The 22,284-nt window shown below is 40.9% G+C and overlaps 1 protein-coding gene across 5 annotated transcripts in view; it reads right to left on the reverse strand.

Moving 5' to 3' along the window:
• Positions 1–22,284, reverse strand: part of SGMS2 (sphingomyelin synthase 2) — a 50,260-nt gene that overhangs the window by 14,420 nt on the left and 13,556 nt on the right. Inside the window, exon 1 of one of the 5 annotated variants that reach the window (XM_052774903.1) lies at positions 20,894–20,953. The exons of 1 other annotated variant lie outside the window; for it this stretch is intronic. The gene's annotated coding sequence lies outside the window, so the exon portion shown is untranslated. 3 more of the 5 variants (XM_052774921.1, XM_052774896.1, XM_052774912.1) reach the window with 3 other exon arrangements.

Below are 22,284 nucleotides of genomic sequence, written 5' to 3' on the forward strand. Positions count from 1 at the left end.
GAACCTTCTTTTCTTCAGGCTGAAGCAACCCAGCTCCCCCAGCCTCCCCTCACAGGGCCTGTGCTCCAGCCTCCTGACCACCCTGATGGTCCCTCCACTGGGCTTACTTCCAGTTTACGTTTTTCCTGGATCAAAGACCCAAAACAAGACATAGTATTCTAGATACAGCTAAGAAATACTGAGCAGAGAGGAATAATCACTTCCCTATAAATACTGGCTATACTCCTATTAAATACAGCTCAGGACAGCGTTGGCTGCCTTCACTGCCAAAGCATGTTGCTAAATCCCTTTTCAACAGAGCCGAAAGAAATACTGACCTTTTTTCCAACAGGCTAAAGATTCCCTCAACTTCTTCACTCTATAAAAATAAGATTAAGAATAAGTCTTCTTCCCACTTAATCCATCCTCTCCAAAATGAGCCTGTTTCAGTATTTCAGATCTGGACAGAAAAGTCTGCTAACCTGAATTGATACTTAAGTTCCGAATCACCTGCTTTTAATCAAAGGCAAAAAAGGTGCCTGTTTTCTAACATTGCAAGGAAATGTTGGGCTTACATCCTCTTTTCCATTTATTAAAATGACTATTATAAACTCTTTATAAAAGGAGTGGAAGTCACTGTACTGCCTCAGTCTTGTCAGGCAAAATAATTCCAAAAGAGTGCCAAAAGAAACCTCTGGATCATCAGGCTTTTATGTAGTTTGCTGTCTGAGCATCTCAGGCTTCTCACTGCTACTTGCTTTCATTCTGCTATAGCTTTACAGACACTCTTGAAGAACCCCTATCCAAAGCGAGATTCTCCTCAAAGAGACAGCAAGGTTTAAAGATTTGTTAAGAGCACATCTGATGCCCCACATCCTTTCTAGCTCACACAAAAGTTGCAGATTACTGGCTGTGGGGTGGGGGGCCCAGCACAGAAGGCAGGAATGTTTCAGACTTACATGAAATCCTCCACCTAATTACCGAGGATAAAGGTTGTGCTTCCTAATAGAAAGTCAGACCCAGAGATTAGTCACCACTTTCAGTACAGGGCGGTGAGGAATCACAGTGACTAATGTGTGCTTTAAAGTGACTATGCTACAGCTTATCAGTCATCAGGCAACTAGAAGAGGAAGTCACATACTTAGAGTAAATTTATCAGTGATACACCCTAAAAATACTTGGACAATTATCAAGAAGATAATGCCTGTCAAATTCCTACACCACCCCCAGCCCCCCCACCCCACCCCGTGTGCTACTCCCAAAAAGCAGAAGTGCCAACTCCAAAATAAGAGGTCACATATACGAGAACATTCTCAAGTATTTCCTGCAGCAGTAAGAACCCTCTTCCTAGAAGTTTAAAGTGAGAGGACAATAACTGCTTAAGTCTGCAGAGTATTTTACTTTTTACCTGCTAATGTTGTACAGGAATACATGCACAAGTTGTACAAACCAGACAAAAGCTATTTTAGCACTGAAATATACACAGAGGTTCATACCTCGTAACTCACATTTAACAGAAGTCGAATACAGACATTGGTCCTTGGAAGGCATATGATATTAAAGAGACAACCATTGACTGTAATCCTCATCTAGTGACAGCAGAAAGACACCACATGAATTCTAAGGACAGGGCATATTTAAAACTGATTAGTATCATGCTATAAGCTAGTTTCACATATCCCCGAGTTTGATTGGCACATTACAAATTACGGATCTCTACATCGGAGCAACACTTGCTGTGTTGAGGCTCAAGCAATGAAAACATCCCTTTTCAGAAACACTAGTATCTCCTTCCCCACCCCTTATCTTCAGGTAACCTGTGTATGCATTCTGATCAAAGTCTTGCCCTCTGTGCCAACACGAAAAATCTAGCACACTACACGCTGCCAAACAAATCAGGAGTCACGAATACCTTCTCCCTCCCCACTAAAAACTCCTAGATATTTTTCAGCTTGCTTAACTCTGATGTAGCTGCCTGAAAAGCTTCAAGAATATTAGTTAAGAGGAATGATACAGGCACAACACACTCTCTATCATTGACTGTAAACACAGATTGGCTGAAACTGATCATGAAACATGATCTGCTCCCCTATTTTGGTCTTCCCCTCTACCTTCTTGCCACAACTGCCACTTCCTAACCTCACCTACCACCAAGAAACAACAGCATAAGGATCTCACATCACAACCAACACCCCCAGTAAAACAGAGATGGGAATACTCAGACCTCTTTCTCAAGCCGTTTGTTCACAGGCTCAGACACCCAAATCTACGTCCAGCTCACACACTGAATGTTTGTTTCCCCTCTCAACTTTTTTTTTTTTTTGCAGCTTTGCATGCTACACTTTCAGAAGTAAAACCAGGTAAGTTTAATTCTAACACCAAGAAGTTAAGACTACTGAGCAATTTCAGTGAATACCATGATCAACCCACACAGATGTTTATGTAGGGGATTAAAGCAACAGCACAGAATCCTTTCCTAATACATTATCTGAGCTTCCAGTTTGCAACAACCGAAGTTATATAAAGTTTCCTATACATAACTGGGTTTCACTGAAATTCTACCTATCAAGTTTAACCACTGCACAGTTAAAACTGTTAAAAAAGTCATCACAATCTAAGCTTCCAATGCAGTCCCATGGTCTTCCTTAAACTTGTTCAAGTGTTCCATTAGCTCAAGATTTTCTATTAATAGAAAAAAAATACTTTCCGCATTATGCTGACAAGAAAAACACATTTGCTTTTTATATTATTTAATTAGTCAGGGAAGAAGTCACAGTTTAGCTTTAAATCCTAAACACTTAAGTACTATGCACTTCAACACCTCCTCCTTCATTTTTGTTTCTGCCAGATTGACAAACAGAACACACATTTCCTTAGAATTATCTCTTCTGCCTGGCACATTATCTCCCCACAACACTGGGTATCATTGTTAAATAAAGTTTCAAGATGATGGTAACAGTGGGACAGCAGGCAAAAATAATTACAAATATCACCCAAGTTCTTTCTGTAAAACCTTTCCCAGACATTTTGCTTATCTCCATTTGAGCCTCACTCTACAGGTCAGAATACTGATGTGGCCAAGAATACCGTTAATGTGTTTTTACTGCCCCTCACAGAGCTACTATTTAACTCAGTACCTGACTACACATCTCCAAAATAATTCAAACCTCCCTTCACTATTCCCTGCTAAACTGCAGCCTTTGGTAAGAAATACTTTCTATCCTCTAACTTTTAACAACCCTGCATTGAACATCACCGCGATAACAAAATGTTTTTATTCCAAGCCTCTCAAAGCTCAGCATAGAGGCTTTTACCGTTCACAACAACCCCTTCATTTATTTTCCTTCCCTTTCGCACCTAGTAGTCTGAGAAGTTTATTGCTTTTTTGAAGCTTTTAAAAAGAATTTAGAGAACCAAGTCAGTCAAAAAGGATTTCAAGAACAAAGTTAGTGGCATTCGTCCCAAATTCCCATTTACTAGAACTGCAAGATTAAAACTATTCCTGCAAGAAAACAGCCAAGTACCATCTTCAGCATTGCTCCTAGAAAAGCCATCATTAGATTCTCTCATTGTAGCATTAGAGAACTGCTTTGTAACATCTACATCTTGTCCATGCACACACAGCATGACTACAAAGGTACAAATGAAATTAATAATCTAATCACTGAATTCCACTGATCTTATCCTACCAATTGGTAAAATCTGGTGTGAAAGTACTGAGGTTACTCTGAATCTACATAGAATGCTTTTATAATACACTGTACCATGTACCTCGGGTAGCAACTTCCACTCTGTAAGCTACCTCTTATGCCCATGGGAAGCTTCTAGTCATCATTGAACCTGTTATCTTTAGAAGTAGAGGAAAGTAAACAATCACTCAAACCAATCAAGCACGAATGTGAGGTGGAAATACAAGCTGGCCTATCAAACTGTCTGCTAAATGGCATTTGTATCAGTTACAGTGTGCTGCAGCTGAATACTATTTTCCATTTATTTGTTTAAAGACTTGAACAGTAACATTACTATCACTTTAAATTTCGAGTCAAGATACTATTTCCACAGTAAAAAACACAAGCTGGAACCCAAGTCAGTTTTGACATTTGTCTTACCATCCACAAGAAATTTCAGTGCGGCGGGGGGGCGGGGGGTGACGGGCAGAAAAGAATGTGTGATCAAACAAGATGTTTCAGAAAGGACATTTGGAAAAAGTTATTTCCAAATATATTTCATAGTTCTTGGTCACTTTTTCACATGAGGTCCTAGAGCTCTCGAACTTCTTTCTAATAGAAAGCATTTTATAAAAATTATTCAAAAAGCATTTTAAAGTACTCTTATCCCATGTCCAGCTAGACATCTACATATACACTGATTTGGGAGAGGAAAGGGAGGACAAAGAGGTGTCACACAGACTAGCTGAAATGTAGAAAGACTGTAACTACAAGCTGACAAACAGATTCTATAAACTGTTCCCCCAAAACAGCAGCCAGAACTGCAGCTGACAAAACTGTTTAAGAGAATAAAGTCAGTCTCATCTCTAGACTCACCAAGACCAGTGATGTTGTGAATGTGTACTAAGTAACCATGGTGTACAGTAAATAAGTGGTGAATCAACCAATTCCACATGATCAGTTACAGAAGTCTAAGAAAAGAACTAAGTGTTCAACTGGAAATAGCGTAATCAGTTTTAAAAGAAAAGAATGCAGAACTCAGCAAAATTAGGGCACAGTAAAAACAATTATTCTGGTCTAGCAACTGGTATCTTCTCAAAGAAGGACATCTGATTACATATTGCTATTTCTACTGTGCTCCTGCATAAATCTTCCTCAAAAATACCAATTATGCCAAAAGAGATTTGCACATATCAGCAAGGACAGTTCACATACTGACTTCAGAAGTGACCTTCTAACTTCACGGCAAATTGACATAATCCAGGAGAATTATTTTCTAGAGCAGAACTTGAAAGCTAGACACTATAGGGGCTTGGATTTCAAGAGCTTTCATCAACATAGCACTACAGCAATCCAGGCCACTTTTTAAGGTACCTACCTAGCTAAACACAGGCCAGCACAGGGGCTTACAGAATCTAGTCTCTGCTAAAATCAGCTGTTCCAGGAACTGTTGCTGCACGGCCGTTTCACAGGCAGAGCCATTGCACACACCTCTGCTCTTAACTACTCTCCTCAGGGAGAGTATCATCTGCCAGGGGTAGGACAGTGCATCCAAACATCAGTGGCACCAACACTACCCTAAGAACTCACATCTATTCTAGAGAGACAGCAAAGGGCGTGGAGGGAAGTCTCATAGGCACTTAATCTAGAAGGTCAACCATGCCATTTTCATTGACAGTCACTGCTTTAAAGCATAGTAACTTCATAGTTTCAGAGATGCATAACTGAAACACAGAAGATAACACTTAGCACAACATGACAAGAACAATATTAAACATGTTAATACCATGCCTTGCATGACAGACTGTGTAGTAAGAAACACCTCCACAGTAGCAATTACAGGACTGCGAAGGAGAGAGACAAAAGCCCTCTAGACCAATGCAAACCAATTAGGAAGAAAACAAAAGACCCATGTACATTAGGCTACAACCCAAAAATCTGAGTCATACTAAGATGTTAATGACAGCTGGGGCAGCCCAAGAATATGGCCTGAAACATTCTACACCAATCCCAGCTCATGCAATCTCTTAAAACTGCTTTAATAAGACAAGATACAAAGATGGGGCTGGTTCAGGACTTGCCATACAAGCTGCCACCCATAAAGGCTTTTTATTTAGCTGGAAACAGAAGTGAACCTGGGTGTCGTGGTTTAACCCCAGCCAGAAACTAAGCACCATGCAGCAGCTTGCTCACTCCCCCCCCACCCAGTGGGATGGGGGAGAGAATGGGGAAAGAAAAAGTAAAACTCGTGGGTTGAGATAAAGACAGTTTAATAGGGCAGAAAGGAAGAAAATAATAACATTAACAATAATAAAGTTACAATAATAATAACAACAGAAGAATTGGAATATACAAAACAAGTGGTGCACAATGCAACTGCTCACCAGTCGCTGACCGATGCCCAGTTAGTTCCAGAGCAGTGGTCCACACCCCCCCTCCCTGGGCCAACTCCCCCAGTTTACATACTGGACATGACATCACATGGTATGGAATACCCCTTTGGCCAGTTTGGGTCAGCTGCCTTGGCTGTGTCCCCTCCCAACTCCTTGTGCCCCTCCAGCCTTCTTGCTGGCTGGGCATGAGAAGCTGAAAAATCCTTGACTTTAGTCTAAACATTACTTAGCAACGACTGAAAACATTAGTGTGTTATCAACATTATTCTCATACTAAATCCCAAACTCTATACCAGCTACTAGAAAGAAAATGAACTCTATCCCAGCCGAAACCAGGACACTAGGATACCTGCAAATTCCATCCCGTATTAAGCTGCTCCACTCCCTTCAGTGCAGCAGTAATAATTAGCGATAGTTCATGCAAACAGTCTAGGCCATGCAATTTTAACTCATATTACAGGTCAATGTTAATTTTATTTAACTGCATGAAGTCCAGTTATCTCTGTTGTATTTCTGTATAAACAAAGGTAGTGGATCACAAGTTACCCATGTGTAGGGTGGGGTTTGTTGTTTTAAAAAAGAATGAAAGGAATTTACCTAATATCCCAGAGCCAATCTATTTTTTTCCCCTTACTAACACTTTGACTTTTAAGAATTCTAAGAGTCTTTTTCTGTTAGATTTTCTTTTTTTTTTTTTTTAAATAACCAGAAGCTCTTTTAATAGTATGCACATATGAAAAAAGTTTGAAGAAACTGTCTAAAAACAGTCCTTACACCACAAGGGATGCTAAATGCTGCTCTGGCATAAGATACAAACTGAGTTAGAATTTTGTAGTTTAAGTCCTTCAGAAAGCAGAACCTATGCCCTACAGGAGATATATTATCCCTTCCCAAAACTTCCCAGATGAGTTCCCATCATTCAGTACCTCACTCAAGACAAAGACGACACAAGAAACAGGTTTTCTATGTAGTAGTGTTAGTATTCAAGCGAAGACTGGGAAACAAGTCAGCCTGAAAATCACATCCAGCCTCTGAGTAAATCTGATTTCCTTTTATTTAAGATAATGCACATTGTGAGCTGCCTTAAATATTGAATACTCAGATGTGTGGGTCACAAGCAGAAAAGGAATGTCGCATCTTTTGAGCAAAAACATCTTCCAAAGCCAAAAATGTTTCTCCCTACATTCCTAGGATAGCTATCCTAAAGCCCACACTCAAAGAAAGTTGTATCATCTTCAACTCTGAAATAGTTCAATTCCAACAGAGTAATTAACTATCCTAGTCTAAAAAGGACTATTCAGAGAAAGTTCTCAGCTTCCCAAAGTTTCCTCATGTCTGACAGTAAGATTTATGAAACAGATTTGGGCAGAATTGAGACCTATTCAACTCTGCTTCTACGGGGCAACAGCACAAGGACCATGATAGCACAAGCTGTGGTCTCTTATTCTGCAAGGAATCAGTCAGAGCAGTCACCTGAAACATCCAGGGTCAGAATTCACAGTAAAATTTCTTAAGCATGGTCAGACACCAGAACACTGAATACTCATACACACATATTAAGACACTTTCCAGCATGAACTCAAGTTTCCACTAACCCTCAACATTTGAAGTAGAGTGGGGACTTCACAGCAGGCAATTAAAAAAAAAAAACCAAACAAAACACCAACACCCAAAACCACCAAAAGCAAACCAAAAAACTAGGGAACAAGTTACTATTCAGTTTAACTATATGGACCACTTTCATCACACATACAGGAGGCAGAATAACACAAGACAATACCCACATACTTTAAAGTGTAACTCCATCCTGAACTGTTAGATAAGAGGATATATGTTTGACAAGTACCAACATGAAGATCTACTTGAAATATAGCTTGATTATCTGCAAACATACTTCATGGGCAATCGCTCTACAGATGCTGCCTGGCTAAGAGTTAAACACCGACAAAAAGGTCCTCTCAGACAAGGCTAGACTTAAGTTACATCAGACTGTACATTAAACATTAGGCCAAAACTGATTAACCAGTTTTGATGCCTTGATCTCAGGAAGAAGGTTCTGTTGAGCTAAGGCATAGGTCAATTCATGAGTACATCTGGCCTACATGCCTTCAACTCCCCAAACAGACTTGCTTTGGGTGAAGCATTTCAATCTGTTCCCTCAGACTAAGTCTGACATTTTGCTCATAATGAGTTTGTGTCAAAAATGGTGAGATTTAGCAAAGAAACAAGCAGCAGCCACATCATAGTTCAAACAATGCCCAAGAAGTTCTAAACTAAGAAAGTGGAGAGGTTTTCTAGATGTACATGGTACTTCCAGTTCACGTACCTGGAATTATGAAGTGACAGCACTGGCCAAATTAAAAAAAAAAAAAAAAAAAAGAAGCAGAGGCTGCCTTTGCTCTTTAACTCAATCTATGAACTGTCCTAGACCTATAGGACTCATGAAAAGAAGAGATAAGAGGTGTGGAAACAGAGTGTTTTAAAACAGTCATAACAGCAACAAGACAAAAAAGTCACGCTAAATAACAATACATTTTCTGTCCACCAAGACTGTCTTTTATTCCATTGAATCACACTATTGCAAGTATACAACAAAAATACTGCATCCTGCAGTCTACAAGCCTTCTGATGAAAGGAGAAAGGCTTGTAACCTGATCCTAATTGAAAACACTATAGAATATCACTACAAATGCATGTGTCAGTAGATTTTTCATGTTTCATTTTCAGCAATGCATAACCAAATCATAAGCTATGTAATATCAGTCTAACACCTGCTGAGTAATACAAACCATTAAAACTGGAGTAAGCATTTTCATAATAGTAATTGTTACAGAAGATTAATCAAGATAGTAGTTCTTTGAGCAAATTTTGAGGCCTAAGTGCAATACTTCTCTTGTAGGTGTCCTTATAAAAGCAATACAGACTTTGATAACCAACAACCTTTTCTGCATATTACATGCATCACAGTCAATTTTTGACTAAACTGTGTTGCCTTGAACACGTTCTAGAAAGGCTTGCAGCGCTAAAAGCTTTGTGTCTAATTTCACTACAACAGGATGCAGGGGGAGAATAGGAAGAAAGCGCACATGCATGCACACTCAAAAAAAGTTGTGGGTAAGGTAAAAGAACATAGTTCTAGTGTTTGCCATTAATGCAGCACAATAGAGCAGAGAGCTCCTACTTTCCTACAACTCTTCTCTGCACTTCAGGCCCTTGAGGGGGAATAGTGTCCCATTTTAACTTCAGTCTTTCAGTACTGAGCTCCTCAAATGTAAGAGAGCTAAAGAGTTTAATCCAAACCCTATAATGTTTAAGAGTTTATTTTAAACTTTCTCCAAGTCCAAATTAAGGAAAAAAAAAAGGAAAAAACCAGAAACTTTTTATGGGAACATTCATCCTGCAGAGTAAGACTAAGCCAGGCAGCTACTTAATCTTGTTCAGATTGTCCAATGACTAGAAAGCAGTGTACACAGGAAAGCGTAAACTGCCTGTAATCTGTGAATTATGCTTTTAAAAAAGAAACACCACATACCAATGAAAAATACTTATAGACCAAGTGTAATTATTTAGATTTGTTAGAGCTGAAAACTTCATTAGCCCAACTACTTTAGTTTTGATATTTGACAGGCATTGTGCCTTGTCCCATGGCTGGTCAGCTGAGATGTATTTCATCCATCTTACTGACTTTTACCATAGACATACACATTATTCCACCCTACTTGACATAGACTAGTTGTTCTACACAGAAAAAATGACTAATTGTCATAAATACTTATGGCTGCTTGTGCACATGAGAATAGCTTAGCCAATTTTTTTAAGAACTGCATAGAGGAAGCTAATGACCATGTTTACTACGAAAAAAAAAGCTATCCTCAGTGGAGAGAGCTTGCCATTCAGCTATATAGCACATGTAGTATTCAATTTCGTGGTGGTAAATACGCTAAGATGATGATTTTAAATAGTGTCTGCAAATTCAGGACACAATCATAACACTCAACTCTTCAGTAAATTGCCTTCATACTAACTTCCAAGGTCACTATGGCACCTTAGAAGGAGCAATGCCTTTAATACTTCTTAATTCAGAGTGAAACAGGATGCCACAGCCCTTCCTCTCAAGGCTGAAGTCCATCATGGAAGTTAACATATTTCTAGGAAAACAAAAACACTGAAAAGAGTTGTTTTACTATTTTAGTGCATGATCAGTTTCAATAGTCAATACAGGATTCAAGTAATTTCAGTCAATCCTCTTTCTCACAGGACAGAAAGAAACACAGCTTCACTTTGGAGGACCACCTTTAGCTTTCTGGCACGTCTTCCACATCAAATAGAGTTGTTTGGGGTTTTTTTCAGAAAATTTCAAAATCACTTGCAGCTTTGTGCAAAGTATACATATGCAGTGAAACAAAATAATTCTGTGAAAACACAGCAGACTGAGCATCTGCACTTCTTCAATAACTGCAGTTGAACTGTCTTAAGTTGGCCTTGTTACTTATTAAGTAGAGCCAAATTTTGTGTTCACAGTGAGCCTCTACAAGACCAAGGTGATATGCCAGAAGACAGGAATGAACTCGTGAGGTGACACACTCAAAATGGTATACGAAAATCAGAGTGAAATCAAATGAAGACAATTTCATGCTTCTGAGAATGACACTGTAAAGAACTCTTACACAGCAACCTTACAGATTAGTACAGTATTATGAAAATAGGAAAGATTACAAGCTTTGGTAGGAATCTTGTCAGACTCCTACTACACAGAAACTAAAAGTAATATGAGTTAACTTTTTAAGCTACACCATATTGATAGTTTCTATACACTCCTAAAATAGGTGAGTTGCCAGAAAAACTAGTAAGTACAAACTAACCCGAAGTAGTTCCATAGCAATTAATTTCTCTCAGCATTAAACAAACTAAAAAAATTTGCTGTAAAAATTTCAGTTTAAATGCTTTTGGTTTTATATTGAAATTGTAATACATAAATTTGAACCACAATAACTGGCAGAGGATGAAACGACAATTCTACATTAAGCATGTTTTTAGCACTGTTAAGATAGTAACACAGCATTGCAATTTTTAAAATGTCCTTTTGAGGCAGTGGCAGTGATGGGAAGTTTGCTTCAATACAGTCTGTGTTCAGTCTCAAAGTGAGACATGGGCAGTGGTATTTGGCACCCTTATAAAGCACCTACAAACAGCAAGTGCTGTTTCCCATTGACAAGGTTGATGTGGGGAAAGTACCAAAAAAAAAGCACCGAAATCAGATGAGCTGTAATTACTGTAGAAATGTATTAGAACTATCAACAAGCTATAGGATTATATCGTGCCCTCCATATGAAAGACAGAATTAATGACTATGAGGCATGACCTTCTCTACTGCTGTTTCTCTTTAGCAAATTAGATCACCTAAATACAGAGACTCTGTCTCCTTATTTAGGTCTGCTCCAGTAACCAACTGTCCAGCACTGGAGTGAACATAAGCAGGAACTTGGGTATGTGCATAAGTAAACATTTTGTCACTTATGTACATTTCACATAACTGAAACTAATTGTGAGAAGTCATTCAGCACTCACACAACAGTTTAAGATCTTAGGAGGTAAAGCAGAATAAAAGCTCTAAAAAGAGAAAAACTAAGAAATGCAAACAGGTTTCAACAGAAAAAACAATCAGTGAGAGCATGTGACTTCTTAATAAAGGACTTCTACAGATGCAAGTGTTCTATTAAAGATATATTGGGGTGGTAACATATGCCAAAACACTTGTAATAAACTTCAATAAAGGAAAACCATTACCTTTTGCTTAAGGCTTTAAGCTAGGTCTTACAAGATCCAGGTTCTAGACAGGCTCTGTCAGAGGCTTGTTCTTTGAGGCTGGACAGAGTCCTGCACTCTGATAGGGTTACAAACTCCCACTTATTTTACAATTAACCAAGATTTTAAAAAGAAAACCAAACCAACCAACCAGCTTTAAGTTCTAGTATTAGAAGCATGAACAGTAGAGAGCTGCAATTAAACAAAACAAAAAACCTCCCATAAGTTACACCCTACAAATGCAAACTCCAGCAAGTCACTGCCATCAGAACTAGCATAAAGACGAAAACTGAGTAAGCATACTAGTATGATTTAACCCATATTAGTACTTAAAACTTCATCCTTGGTACATTTGAGTTTACAATAGCAGCAAGACTGACCTGGGCCTCAGATATCAACAGAGACACTAGGCAAAAAGAACTTCTCTTCCAAATTAATAAAAGTTACATAACTTTACATGGGACATACTGGTTTATGAAAACTAACAGGTAAACCTGCCTCAAACATCGTATGTCACTGAAAACATTACCAACTGCCTGGGGAGTTTCTGAAAACCAGTGATTACAAACTGCTGCAGGCAGTTTGTAAATTCTCAAATGGGGGATTAGAGTGAACAGCTTAAATACATTTAGCTTCCTGGCTTTGTTTTGCTCGCTTTGTTTAATTTCTTTCATGATGTCCATCTCTTTCACCATCAAAGTAACATTACTGGAATTGAAGATACACATTTAATCATTATTTGTACTCCAAACTTTTCTATTCAGTTTCAGCCATAATATGCTTACATTTTATCTAAGAAACTGACTTCAACTCTACACACTCCATTTAAGATTCCAGATCACTGCTCAGAAATAACCCTGAATGAATTTAACTATAGCCCTTCTTAAGCAAAAGCGTCCAGAAGTGCTCCACATCAGTTCAGCTTAAGTCACCCATGTTAAGCTGATGCAACTTTCCAAAACGTTCAGTGCTGCACCCAAGAGGCTCAGCATCTTTTCTCAAGGAAGAACAGGTGTACAACCCCAGTCCACTTTGCATCAGTAACCACAGACACATAAAAACACTGCAAAGCTTAGTGTGAAGCTTACTGCATTGCACAGGATTCTAGTAAGATTCAGCCTAAGGAAATCTGAATATATAGACAAAAAAACCCCAGAAGACTACAGAAGGGAACAGCAAGAAATTAACTCTAAAAGCCAGGAATAGTAAGACATTGCTTTGTGCAGCAGCAAAGCTCACCCCTTGGAAGCCTCACAGTTCCACTGATAGCAGCAACTTAGGTTTTATTTACAAAGTTTATAAAGAGTAAGGTGGATGTCCTTGAAACTTAAACACAGCAGTTGCAAGTTAACCTACATAAACTGGGGAAGGCAAGTGAAAGAAAGACACCTGCTTTTTTGTTCAGGTACCTTCAAGTGAACAGGATGTTCTCCTTTTTTAGGGTTACACATCTGAGAAAAGGTATTTTATCTGGAAAATTAAATAGTTAAATATTTAATACATGCTTTTTTACCATAAAACTGTCTTCTCAGAGTAAATGCAATGAAGTTTTCCTGAAAAATCATGCTCAAGAATTATTTTCTTTGAGGATTTAAGACCTGAACACTGTTTTATTAAGAACCATTCTATTCACAATGATTAACTCAACAGCTTCAGATACTCTGACAAACTATTTTAATTTCTTCATCCGTACAACAGACTAGACCTCAATATTTTTTAATGCCAGACTGCAAACAAACAAGACGACCCAGACTTGACACAGCATATTTTGAAAGGGACTTAACACGGTAAGGCAGGAAGTTTTACTCAGCAAACCACAAGCATGAGCCCAAGGCACAGTAATCCCTTTGTATTACAGATACTACATGTATGTTAGAGGGCAAGTAACAGCTTTTCCTGAAGCTGATTTAGTTTTAGTACACAGTTTAGTCCTATTAAAATTGATATCAACAGCTATAAAGTAGACTTCCAAACCCAACTATATGGGTAAGAAGTACTTTATTCTTTGTATTACACATGTCCACACAAGAGCTATTCTGGGGAAGAGAAACAGCGATAAAGTAAGCAAGTGTCCTAATATAGGAGACACTTATGGTTATTAAAGTTCTGGAGCCTCACCAAAACAGTTGTGTTCAGTATGGTTAAGAAATATCTTTCAAACAGGTGCAGAACGGACAAGACAGAGCTATCTGTGTTACATAAAACTTTCCCATCAGCAGCTCTTAAGGTCTTCAGCATCTGCTGGGACAGTGGTGCCTGGATGCCTAACATTTTAGTGTCCGCAGCATCTTCGGGGACAGTGGCATCCATGGTACAAACAATTCTCCCAGCAGACAGAGATCTCTGAAGACAGTGGACCTAGTGTTACATTAATCTTCCCAGCATCTGTTCGGACTACTGCAATACCATAGCCATACTAAATAAAGTGTCACAGCATCTGTATTGTCCACTCCTCACAAATAGTATCAAAGAACATTGTAGGCCAATAGCCCATCAAAATTAGAAAAAAATCCAAACAGAAGATGCATGCAATTTTGTTACAAATATCTGCATCTTCAAAGTCCATTTCTATATGAGGAGACTTAACTGTAGTGAGCCATCTCCTCGAAAACCATTTTTCACTTTCCCTGGTCCTTAATAAAAACTACTCATTTTTTAAATCCATCACTCATTTCAATTTTTTTTTTTTTTTTTAGTTTTGTTAATCCTTAAAAATCAAGACACTACTTTCCAGTCTTCATAGTTTTATTTGGTATACTAATACACTGTAAATAAAGAATTCTCTGGTTTTTAGAATAAAAAATACTTGAGATGAAGTCTCTTAGTCAGCCCTCTCAGAGACAGGGAGGTGTGTGTGTGGGTTGTGGTTTTGTTTGTTTTTTTTTTACTTGATAAGGAAATATGAAGTTTTTCACAATACTGCATCCATGATATAATACTTCTGATGGCTACTTAGAACATTAAGTTTTGAATTCAGAAGAAAACTGTTTATGAAAACAGGATTATTAAGCCCTATCATTTTTGCATCTTACATTATTACAATCACAAGATGCTTTTATGATCCAGAAAAACAGATGCTCATCAACATGCCAACCACGGCTCAATATTTAAAATTTAGGGGTATATAAAGTCATTCTAGATTCAGATTACCAACCTAAGAGTAGAAAAGAAAAATCCACCTCTGCTCTCTTCAAGTTCTCATTTCTCCATCATATTTCTGTACTGTCCTTGAAGTGAACTCAATCTCATTAGGGGCCTTCATCTACATACTATTGTCATCACCTTATAATTTCACCTAAAGTTCCTCCCTCCCTTTGATTTGTCCAAATACCCACTGTGACTGCACATACTACACAGGGTACACTTGAAGAATATTTTTCTGAAGAACAGAGACACAAGTATATGTTTCTCTAAAATCAGACATGGATTATAAATTTTTACTGAAAAGCAATGTAAATCCTATCCAAAAGGAAAAAAAAATATGGAAGCAAGCACATTGACCTTTCTAGTAAATTAAGCTCTAGATCATTTAAGTTAGGTTAAAATTAAGAGTAAGTTATTGGTTTCATAGAGAAAAAGTATCTAAGGGGATACAGTCTCCAAAAACCTGCCCTGTCAAATAATAATATACATAAGCAACTACATTAAATATAATAAAAAACCAGTTTGGTTTTTAGGCAAACTATTTAATAAATGCAACTTAAAGTGAAGCTTGCCAAAACTTCTGTAAGGCCCACTGCCTCAGAAAATATCGTGCACCTGCTAAGTTTATGCTAATACCTCTACAGAAACATTCACCTATACAATTAACTGTTTATAAATTAATAGCTATTAAGGTTTGAGGCTAGATAGATATTTGATTTTCTAAGGTCTTAAAAAAAACCCAAAAAGATTAGAAATGGATTAAACTGAACAATAGCTGGTCTACATTGTATTCTAGGAGTTTCATTATCTTGCCAGAAGATTATGCATTAACTACTTTTCACAAGGATTTTGAGCTAAATTTAAGCCAGAAACCATGCAATGCTAATAGAAATGTACTCTGCCACTAAGTCAAGAAGATTAGTTTTGCTGCACTTCAGGAAGTTTAAGAGTGGCTTCAACGGAGCAGACATACAGCAACAAAAAACAACCCCAAACCAACCAACCCTACAGCCACGCATCTTTACAACCCCATTATGATCCTTATGGTAATCCTTTATCTTCCTGAGCTGAATCCAGGCATTTTGAAGCCCCCTCCTGTCCAACTAGGTATGTGGTACTGCTCTAAGGTGTACACACGCATTGCCCACATCAAGAACGTACGATTTTAGCAGCAGAATAAGCACGTTCCATGCATTATGTATTTGCAAGAGAAATCAACCCAGCGGGTGCCCTCCCTAATTAGAGGGGCCTCTTCAAGAGTAAAACTAAGACTATTTTACAGGTAAAACATACATACTCTAGAAGTGGAGGAGACCACAAGTGCAAGATTGCTCTTCCCAGTCTCCGTCCAGTTCACACGTAGAGGTCTTCTGCGAAAGAGGTTCTCCAAGTGCCTGTCTGTGGAATGCCATGCTTTCAATCCACCTGTGCCGTTCCCAACTTACCTACTCAGCTGTTTACGCAAAAGCTCGCACTGCTGGCAGTTCCTCCTCTGAAGGCAGCGGGAAGTCTTTTTTCGAGCCTCAGGGCTCTTAGGTTTGGGCTTTGCAGTTCCTTACAGCCAGACACTCCCACAGCCGAGGTAGCAGCACGCAGAAGCAGCTAGAAAGTTTGCCACAATCTCTACCTTCCCCTGCAATTTGCTCCTCTCGCAGCCTCAGACTCTTCTCCTTCCTGGCGAAAGGGACCGGCGTTAAGGGCGTCAGCGGAGGCGACACTTCTCAGGGAGGTTTCCTGCCCGCAGCGCTACCTCAGCAGTGCCGCGGCTGGAAGCGCTCCCCCGCTGGAGGGCGGCTCCGGGGCGGGGGGCGCCGGGGGCAGCGCTCGCTCGGGGCCGCCGCCGTGTTTACCGCGAGTCTCATGCTCGCCCCGAGAGCCGCACTCCTCCCTGACATCATTCATTCTCTCACACGCGCACCCGCCCACTCCATTTCCAAACAGTGACTCACCCCGGCGCTGCTGCTACTCAGAGGCAGGGCTAGAAAAACCGGCAGGACCTCTACGGAGCCCCCGCCCGCCGCTAAAGGTGGCGGGTCCCGGCGCAGCCCCGCCCGCTCGCTCCCGGTGTCGTGTCGTCCTCCCCCCCCCCCCCCCCCCGGCAGCCACCCGCGCCTCTGCGCGCGCGCGCTGCCCGCCGCCCCGCGCGGCCGGGCCCGGCGGCGGGGCAGCCTCCTGCCGGCGCCGCCGAGCCGCCGTGACTGCGCCGGGGATGGCACCTCCTCCGCGGTACGCGAGGTCATGGCAGGCGCAGAGATGCCGGTGCCCTTCCGCGGCTCCCGCCGGCCTCCCCTCCCTCCCTCCCTGCCTGCAGCCTCTGCCCGGATCCCGTCTGCCATGCCCACAGCCGCCCTCTCCTCCTCAAACGGCAGGCGTCTCTCCCGGGCCGCGGGGGAAGCCTTAAGTTAGCTCGCAAAACGAGGTACCGACATCTACACACCGCACCCGTAAGATATCCGTCAAGAGACGGGCATTGCCCTCCGCCGGAGCCGCCCCGCTCCCCGGCCGGCGGGCCCTGCGCCGCGCCGCGCCCCCGTCGGCAGGCCAGACCCGAGCGCCGCGGCCGCCAGCGGGGAACGGCTTCCCGGTTACGCCGGGGGATTCGATTTCCCGAACTCGGATCTCAAGCGAAGGATGACTGTCGCTGAAACCCCCTGCTTCTCACGTGTTTCACCCCTGTCTTTGGCCGTGGCTTTGCTTGGGGGTTTAGTTTTGGTTTGGTGGGTTTTTTGTTTGTTTGTTTTGGGGGTTTTCGGGGGGGGGGGTGTAGGGGTAGGGGGTTTCTTCCTCCCTCTTTCGTTTTTAAAACAGTTCCCCATCGTTACTAGCAAACAGATTTCGTTGGAAGTCTTCCAGCGCAACAAACAAGGGATTGGCGAGGGGGAAGGGGGGGGGAAAGGAGGTGTCGACTCGTCCACACCGAAACTCTTTGGCCGAGATACACCTGTCCTGCCTGGAAGTCAAAACGCTTCAGCAACAAGCACAGTCACATGAAAGACAGAAGGCCTCGTTCACTGCCCTGGATTCAAGGAAGGCACCTGACCCTGTATTTGTTACATCCCTGGAAAGCCCCCTTCACCCAGCTATTGGCTATTCTGCTTGGGTTGCTCACACTTTGTTTTTTTCCACAAAAGCTTGGGGGAAGGGAAGGGGGAATCTGCTTTATTCCAGCACAGGGTGGAAACATTTTCTGCACTCTCAGAGTTCTGTGGGACAGGGAAACCCTACCCTGCTCTAATAGCAACAGGCAGAGTGCTGGTACAGACAGGATGCCAGGATTTTAAGTTTTCCCTCCTGCAGGCTTAACACAACTAGTATATTATAACCAGATAATTCAGCTAGACAACTGCCCTTCCTCTTGCTAGGGGAACGCACATACACACCTGTAGTGCTGAATCTGTTTGAACCTCACAGCATGCTTCACTGCCTGCTCTGATTCCACCCCCAAGTAATTCCTGTAACTGCATAACACATCCTTTAAAACGAATCTGAAAAAACAATAGAGGTACCATGGGCAGGGCAGGGTTTTAAAGACATATACATATGCTTAATTGCATACACTTAATTACATGCAAGTCTTCACAGAACTGAGTTTTACTTGAAGATGTTATACAAAGAGGATAATGACTGACAAGAGTAACAGTTCAAGAATAGAAATAGTAATGAGAGTAAGAAAATGTATCCACAGGCAAACACACCTATAGATACGGCAAATGCTAGACAGAGCCTCCCCCCCCCCCTTTTTTTTTTTAAATGAAAAAAAGCCATTTAAGGAAGAAAGGTTAAAAGGAAAGAAGGGAAAAGTTACTGGCATTTTTCTAAATTATTGAGATACAAGAGTCATCTGAAACACTGCCTTTACTTTTAAATACTATTATTTGAAGCACTGCATTTGAGAGAGCAGAAAATAACAGTACCTTAGCGCACTCTGTTCAAGGCTACACTTTACATCCAGCCCTACAAGCCCATCCTCACAGGTGACCTGTTGAATTCAAGTGTACAACTTGGTCACGGAGATCCCATTGAGCTCAGAGGTGCCATCTATGAAGAGTAGCTTGCAGGAGATGGTCTGTAACTAATTTGGTAGCTACTGTCTGCAAGTCTTGCATAGCAACAAACTTTTGAGAGCAAGCAGCATATTTGTGAAGTCACAAAACTTGGCAGAGGCAGCACATCTCTTGATCATTACTTTAAACTAGATTAACTTCACAAGGTCCTTTTCAGACAGGAATTTTGAGGGAGAGAACTTAAGACCTGCAGAATGATAACTTGTTTTATGAGGAAAAAGAAACCTCACACACATACAAATTTCCATGGGGAGGCCAACATACAAGTTGCATTCCCTCTCACCTCCCAGGGAGGTGGATGGGAAGGAGAAAGAAGAGGAGTTTTGAAGAAAAAAAAAAATACTGTTCCTTTCAGCTGGAACAAACCCAGCATCTTTTTCATTACTGTTTATTTTTTTCCCCTTTCATGAGATCAGCAGGGATATTATTGGAAACAGTAATTCTATAGACAAACACAGCCAGCCTGTGCATTAAAATTCTGACTATTTCCAAAGAGACACCCAGGCAGTTTTCAAAGGCAGCTACCACCAGAATCCTGCTTAGTTCTGCCCCATGGCAGAACTAAAGCTGTAAGATGGGGTTTGTGTGGGGGGAAGCAAGAACCAGATAGGAATTTCTAGTTTAAGCTGACTTTACAGTTTATAGACAGAGTAAACAGTAGTACAAAAAAGCCTACTTGTGCAGCCAAGCCATAGCAGACTTCTATGCAGAAGTTTCATAGGGAAGAACTATGTATCTGTGCTCAGCCTAAGTAGTTTCAGAAGTAATGAACTGTATAAGCACACATGTTCTAATGAGCTCATGCATATTTGTAGTCTTTATTACAACTATGTTAAGGGCAGATGAAAACATACAGAGGTATTTTACACTGAATTGTCCTGTAGCCCCCCAATAAGTATAGTCCCTCATAATTCTTCCCTGCTTTTTCTTCAAGTAGCATATAAATCAAGGTAGTCCTGCAAACTACTTCTATACAGGCCTAACATTATATTCTGTACCCTGGTTCTCACAGCAGCCCTATTATATCTATGATGGTGCTAGCTGATACTCCTACCTTGAAACAGATGAATAAACACCAGAATGATTTATTATTCCCATCCAATTATGAAAGAATAAAGTACACTAAAGACAAATGTATGTAGAATATCAATTCATAAAGAGATCTTCATCAACATACACTTGCTAAATACTTAACAAGACCTAACAAAAATGAGTTTCACAATTTTGGAATCAGATGCATTTCAGTGGTAACATGAATTCTGTGTCTCCAGCTAATTATTTTAATAAATTCACTAGTTCATTTTCATCATCAACAGCTTTAGAACAAGGAAGAAAGCTTACCTTATAGGTTCACCATTAATGTCACTATTTTTTGGCAACTGAACAAGTAGATGAAAAGATAATCCACAAAAGAAATGGTAAGACAAGTTTTTCCATTACTACTTCATAAGCAACACAGTTCAAAAGTACACAGTACTGCCCTGCTGTTGTAGGGGCTAGGACCTTAAGAAATACATTTATAAATCATCACAGCTAGCACAACCACAAGTTCAGCTGCTTAGCTAGCAAGCCCACCGTAACAAGTCAGTAGAAGCTGAACCCAAATAAATACGCAAAGAAGAATACTACCTACTGTAAAGCACTAAGCTGTCAAGGCAAGCGCTGCTATACTAAACGTACAAACTTCGAAGACTTCGATTAATGCCACCACCTTGCAAGAAGACCCGTGAGCAAAGAAACCTCGGCGAAGCTCACTCAAGTCAGCTGAACCCGCCTGCAGTCCTCATGAGGGAAAACTCGAGTGAAGAAAGCCGCCGCCCCCTGACCGCCCGGGCATTACCTGCGGCCTCCTGCTCCGGCCCAGCCGCTCCTCTCCCGACCGTGCCCTCCCTGCCCCGCCGCCCGACTGCCGCGGCGCCGCTGCCGCCCGCCCTTCTCAAGCTTTCAAAGGAGGCGGGAAGCGGCGGCAGGCCAATGGCGGGCGGGCGGGCGGGCGGCCCGAGTGAGAGAGCCTGCAGGTGCCCGGCTCCGGCTCCGGCTCCGGCTCTGGCGGGCGGGCGGGAACGGGCCCTCGGTGGCTCGATAGCTGCCGCGCTTAGCGAGGCGGGTCTTCGGGAATAGCCTGTCCAGCTTGGGACTGCTCGAAGCATCTCTGAAGGGTAGGGGCTTCCGCCAGCTACTCTCTTTTAATTTCCCAGACTTGCAAAACTTGTGATTATTGTTTACCATTTGTCTAACCTTAGTACTTCATACAGATTACGTTCCTCAAAAATTGCTATATTAGCTGTGTTCAAAACCAAAAGTTGAGTGGAGTTAGATACTAAGTTTTCCAAAGGTTTACATTCTTGGATAATTTCAGGAAAAAAATGCTGAAGCGTTGTGGAATTTATGCTCCGTTCTCATGGGAAAGAGAAAAACTGATTTAGACTACAATGATTTTTTTTTTTTTTGACAAGGCAATAATGGAAAACAAACTTTGCACTTGCTCCTCAGTGTTTCACTTACATAAGCAGAAAAAACTGTATCACAAAGTTACCCTATGTTTTCCTTTGGATACTACTGGGGCAGGGGGGAGGCTATTTGCTTGTTTGGTTTTACTAATGCTTTTAGCATTCAAACTACCTGAAATCAGACATGCTTTAGAAGCTGAGGAATAAGACGACTGGTGCAGTTTCTTTAAACCAGTTTTCCTTATGACTGAAGCCAAAAATTGATTTTCTATCTAAAAATATATACAACCAAAATCACTGACTCCAGTTTCAGAGGTCTTTCTATACACAACAGCAGCATTTGAAGAAATGCTTTTCTTGTATGAAACAGGGCTTCGGAAGAAATAGTAAGAGTGCAGGTACTTCCTTGACAGGGGGTGTAGGGGGGAAACGGGAGATCAGGGAACAATAAAAATAAATTCTAGTTTATTGTCTCTATCTGCAAGTTTGAAAATCAAGGTCATTCTAGGAAACTGCATCAAGCAGAAGTATAGGAAATATTCTCAACCTCTTTAGGAAAAGAGGTAACATTTTTGGAAACAACTAGTAGATCAGAAGAATGATATCAGGCAGCTGAAAAGGCTTATTAAGGCTTTTCTGTAGCATCATAAGAATTTCTGGATATGACATTAAATGCATGAAAATTAAATGAAGACTGCTTAGCTGTAACAATTATCGCAAAGTCAACTGACAGCTGACTTAGCCCATTTTCTTTGCTGCTCAGCTTTATCTTCTCTTCATG

Source organism: Harpia harpyja, chromosome 2 (assembly GCF_026419915.1).
Source record: "Harpia harpyja isolate bHarHar1 chromosome 2, bHarHar1 primary haplotype, whole genome shotgun sequence".
In the NCBI taxonomy this organism is placed as follows: Eukaryota; Metazoa; Chordata; class Aves; order Accipitriformes; family Accipitridae; genus Harpia; species Harpia harpyja.